The sequence below is a fragment of the Helianthus annuus genome, chromosome 14 (assembly GCF_002127325.2).
Source record: "Helianthus annuus cultivar XRQ/B chromosome 14, HanXRQr2.0-SUNRISE, whole genome shotgun sequence".
Classification (NCBI taxonomy): Eukaryota; Viridiplantae; Streptophyta; class Magnoliopsida; order Asterales; family Asteraceae; genus Helianthus; species Helianthus annuus.
Window position 1 is genome coordinate 23,434,336 of NC_035446.2, and position 6,000 is coordinate 23,440,335.

The window sequence follows — 6,000 nt, forward strand, 5'->3', positions numbered from 1 at the left end:
GATCCATAACTACAAAGGAAGTAATCAATGTTTTTAAAAAATATAACGAGAATCTATTTATAGAAAGAATGTCTATTTACAGAAACCGAATAATAATTACGAATACAAAAAATTAAACTTAAAATAGTAATTTGTTTATAGAAACAAAAAAAACTTTAAAAAGAAATTAAAGGTATCCTTAAAGAATTAACAACTAACTAAATAGAAAAAAATATAATTGACAAAACAAACCATGTGAACTTCAAAAGATAATCACATGAACTTTCAAAATAAAGCATAAAGACAAAACTTAAAACCAAAGACTATAGATATCAATAAACAAACAACACCAAGAAAATTGAACTAACCTGTTTTGGTTGACGAACACTCCGTGTTCGATTGTCACAAAAGATGGAGGGTTCACCATGAGAAAAACAAACCATAAATCATTCAGAACATATATTATTAATTTTTGATTAAAAAAAATCGAACCTAAAGGATAGAATCAAATATTACAAACTTAAAAAAAGAGAAAACAACTATAACATTCAACTAACCTCTGTTGTTTGTTCAATGATCGTTTGTCCGATTGTTATCCAAGATTTAGGGATTCACATGAAAATCAAAATAAACCAAAATTAGTAAGTTTGATAAATGCCCAAGACATGATTAACGTTCATAGATATTACATAAATCAGAGAATGTAGATGATGATAACAAACCTCCGATCTTGATATTGTTTGCAAAAAACAGTGATTAAATCGGATAATGTATATCATAAAGAACAACACAAAAAATACAGAGAAATCTTCAAAAATTGGCATTAAGCACTTACAATACATAATAATCTAATATAGAAACAATTTATTTATAGAAACAAAATCAATATTCCGGAAAAACATATCAGACTATAAATAAAATAAAATAAACAAAATCTTTAATGGATTGGTAATTAATACAATACAATATTTATTACTAACAAAAAAAACGTAATCTGTTTATAGAAACAATGTCTAATTACAGAAACCGAGTTATAAGCCCATATGTAATGGAGCTTTATAAGGGCATGAAAGATTTTGATAATGCCCTTACACCATTACTCATGGGCATTATAGGGGCATGAAGAGTGAGGGGCATTTCTATAATAATGCCCAAAGAGAAGAAAAATAATGGAAAGTAATAAATGAAATGGGCATTAACCATTACACCTTTTTTAAAAGGGCATTATGATGATGATGTGGTGAAAAATGCCCCTTAGTGGGCATTAACCATTACCTATGGTCTAATTCCAAATACAAAAATTAACCTTAAAAAGTAATCTATTTATATAAACAAAAAACAACTTTATTGAGAAATTAAAGGTATCTTTAAAGCTAAATTGAAAAAATGATAACTGAAAAAAAAACCATATGAACTTCAAACCATAATCACATAAAGTTTCAAATTAACACTAAACACAAAATTTACTAAGAAAAAGGAAAAAATTACATATCAAAAAACAAACAATACGAAGAACATGTAACTAACCTGTTTTGGTGGACGAAAAGTCAGAGTCCGAATTTCACAAAAGATTGAAGGGTTCACCATGAGAAAATACAAACAATAAAACATTCAGAACATATATTACTAATTAAAAAAAACTGAACAAAAAGGATAAAATCAAATATCACAAACTTAAAAAAATTAAAGAACTATAACATCACATAAAGTTTTAAATTAACATTAAACACAAAATTTACTAAGAAAAGGAAAGAATTTACATATCAAAAAACAAACAATACGAAGAACATCTAACTAACCTGTTTTGGTGGACGAAAAGTCTGAGTCCGAATTTCACAAAAGATTGAAGGGTTCACCAAGAGAAAATACAAACAATAAAACATTCAGAACATATATTACTAATTAAAAAAAAACTGAACAAAAAGGATAAAATCAAATATCACAAACTTAAAAAAGATTAAAGAACTATAACATTTAACTAACCTCTGTTGTTTAACGAATGATGAGATTCCGATTGTAATCACAGAGTTAGGGATTCACATGAAAAACAAAATCAACAAAAAAATAAAAAATGTTCAATCGCTTACATTAAAGATGAATAGTACATAAACAACAAAGTAAAACAACATACCTTCAAGTTTTATGGTCGGATCTAAAGAAATCTAAACAAAGAAGAAATTAATAGCATTAGAAACAATGGTTATAAAATCAACTTTAAATAGAATGAAATAACATAAATAACAAAGATTTAGGTTCGATTTGGTATATTTACCTTTGATGTTGATCAAATCTTGTAAATCCGGAGAGTTGATGAACGATTGTAGAAGAAAGAGAAGAGAAAGAAGGGAGAGCTCTGTAGATATGATTTGGGTCTCAATAATTGACCTAATTATATGATCCGTATAACATACCAACAACCCGACCCAACTCCAGTCAGATCCCGCGTCCAAATCTTTAGATTTGGTTTGTGTATTCAGAAATTTGGTTTGTGTAGACATAATTGGACCAATTCCCTCCCAAAATCAAACTACACTAAAGCAATGGTTGCCACATCATCAAAATGGCTTCACCATTCAAGGACACATAGCCCACATTGTTTTGGTCAAAAATTACCGAAGCAATTAAGTGATCAAATTAGTTAAGTGAGGTAGTGTGCTAAAAAGTGTGTTGAAAATATGTTGGTTAAGTTGTTTGGAAAAACAGTATTCAGGATACGGCTCAGGATATTGAGCTGTATCTATGATCAAACAGTGAGCAAAAAGTAAAGGGGGTGACACGAGATATACGAGGAAAGCCCTTGATCAATCTAGATCGCTGGCATAAAACCTCGGGAGCTGACAATCGCAGCTGCCTTGTTCTTCTTATTGCTTTAAACTTCAGGATACAGTGCAGGATATTGACCAGATCGCTAAGTGTTACAATGCGAGAGTGAAAATTGCTAAAGAACAAGTGTAAGAGTGTAGTGAGTGTTGATGTGATGTCCTATTCGATCTGGTATACCCACCTATTTATAGTAACAGATTACAAACTAAAATTCCTATAAATATGGGATGCTTCCGAATATTCCATTGTTAACGTTGTAGACCGAGTAATGCGGCTTCAACGTCTTCATTTGAACGACTTGGACCGAGTCTCCTGGAGAAAGGGTTTTTGTGAACGTTGGGCACCTGGACGCGTACTCCTACACACAACCCGTTAGTAATCCCGAGGATACCATTCAGGATGTTACCAATATCCTGAATGAGCATCCCGGATATAAGCAGATATCATTCAATCAAGATATAACTCAAGATATTTCCCAGGATATGGGCTCAGAATTTTACCCATAACAATTGTCCCCAAAAATGTTGCCGTTAAGGATCCTGAGTCCTAACGGTTACATTTTTCACGATAACCGAGGTAATTAAGAGATAAGACCTGATGTGACCACTTGTAACCGTGCAGCCTATTTCTACTCATTACTCCCCTATATCTTCTCATGTTTACCCCCATTTAATCTTCATCAAGAAGAAAAAAAGGTAAAAAACTTCTCTCTCTCTCTTCTCATTTCTTTCCTCTACACTATTCCGGCGAAGATATGGTGAGACAGACAAGATCAAGCTCCAGTGACTCCGCTCCCTCGTTTATTCACCAAAATATTCTCCAAGATTCGGAGAAGGAAATATGCACCTTCGACAGCGCACATTTGTCAGCCCTTAAAACCTCCGGCATCTTCCCGAAAGGGACGGTGTTCCGGCCATTTGATCGGGAAATCCAATCAGATATGGTTTCCGATGAGTGGATATGCTTTAATGCTTTTCCTTTTACCTTAGGATTACAATTTCCGTTTCCCGACTTCATCACCGAGTTCTTCGATACCACAAAAATCTGTTTCAGTCAAACAATGCCAATGCTATGGCGAGTCCTGCTTGTTCTTGACCAAATCAAGAACAACCATATTCCTGACCTTTCCATTCATGACCTCCCCTTAGCATATCGGCTTAGATGCCATGGTTCTTGCCGATTTTTGTTCTATTCTACCTCCGGCGACCCACTGATACTTCGTGCCACCAGGAATGAGGAGGAATGGAAGTCCAAGTTCTTATTTGTAAAAAGAGACTCAATCCCTGGTGGAACGGAATATCCAGTGCAGTGGTTGAGAAATGGTAGGATTTAGGGCTTTAGGATGATCCTGTCTTGTATCTTGTTCCATATCCTGAACTGATCAACTTTCTTTTTACTGTTTTGTATGCAGCTGATTTTAGGAAGCTAGCACCTCCCCTTGCAGATTCACAGAAAAGGATTGACGCTATCGGACTCCTTCCCAAAGCTAAAAGAAGTTTTAACCTGTCTCCACCATCTCCAAGCCCTCTTTCCAGTGTAAACATGTCTGGTAAGGATCTTGTTCGATATCCTGCATACATGCTTTTATTTGAAATATTTAGGAAAGAATTTTACTCACTGTATGCAGATTCCAGCAAAGTTCCAATCCTCCTTGACCTTGACGAGCTTGACAGTTATCCTACTCCAGTCATGGTCAAGAAAGAGACCCTTGCTGCCACCAGCTCCAAGCCGCTTCCGGCTCCCAAGGCTAATCCGAGGACTCGTGCTTCTACCGCAAAAAAGAGGAAGGGATCTGAAGTTAGTGCCCCAGGCTCCGAAGGGTTCTCCTATGATGAGCTCAGCTTTACCGATTCCTTGGAACCTATGACGTCCTTCTTAAACAAGGTAATATCCTGGCACTACATCCTGCATAATATCCTGATAGAATATCCTGACAAGATATTCAGGTTAGTGAATATTGACTTATACCTGAATTTTAACTTACAGGGCCTCCAGCATCTGCTCCATCTTTACAACGATGCCTGTGGTACTGCTGCACTCTACGAAGCCAGGATTAAGCAGCTTGAGACTACTGTTGCCGACCAAGGTGTCATTGCTGAAGCGAAGAGTTGGCACTATGAGGATAAGCTGAAAAAGGTCACCCAGGATGCCGAGCTCAAACTGGCCACCGTGCAAATGGATCATGAACAAGCCATGGTCTCTTTCCGGGAAGGAATCAAGGCTTCTGCTATAGTCTCTCTGCTGCAAGCCCGCATCAAGATGGCTTATGAGGCCAAGGAGACGGGCCTTGTGTGCCTATCTTGGCCAGTTGACTCTTGGGTGGCAAAGCTGAAGGAGCTTGGAGGCAAGGCTGTGCCTCTTCCTGCTGAAGCTGGTGAATCCTCTAAGTCGGAAGAGGTGGTGGACCAGGCTGGAGCCAAGAAGGATGCTGAAGCTGATGCTGGTGTGGATGCTGCTCAGGATGCTGAAGCTGAGAAGACGAAGAAGGCTGGTGAAGACGCCGCTGTGTGAGGGCATCTGAGCGGGCGATGATGGATGTTGATGCTTAGGCCGGAGCCCACTTTTTTAGATTTGATGGTTGTGGTCCTTTGAACAATTTACTTTTCTTGTCTTTAAAACAATTTACTTTCCTGCACTTAGACAATATGATGGCCAAAGGTGGAGGGATCCTGAGTTTTAGGACGAAGCCCTTGGTTATCAGTTAGTATAGTTTATTTTGAACACTTTTAACAATTGAAGGTGGAGGTATCTTGGGTTCCAAGACGAAGCCTTCAATTGTTAAGTAAATATGGCTAGGAACTATTTGTGCTCTTGGCGGATGGTCCTTGGTTTGAGGTGAAACCAAGAGCACAACTTTATGGTATGTTAATAATATAACCCTTTTTTGGCTTTATTTCTGTTATTATATTTCATTACACGAATTTTACTTGTAAAGATAATTTTGTATGGACATTTTTGGGAACACATTGTAAATGTATCCTGATAGATATCCTGATCAGGATACCGACACACAAACTACAAGTTATCCGAATAAAAAGGAAAGATCATACCGGAGATTCCCAAAGAGTCAATTCCAATTTTTCACAATAGGAATGTCCCCTGTGCACACTTATGAATTCGAGCCCATTGTGCGGTACATGTCCCCTGCGTTCAACATAGGAATGTAAATGTAGTCATACTTTAGCTCTACTAGATAAG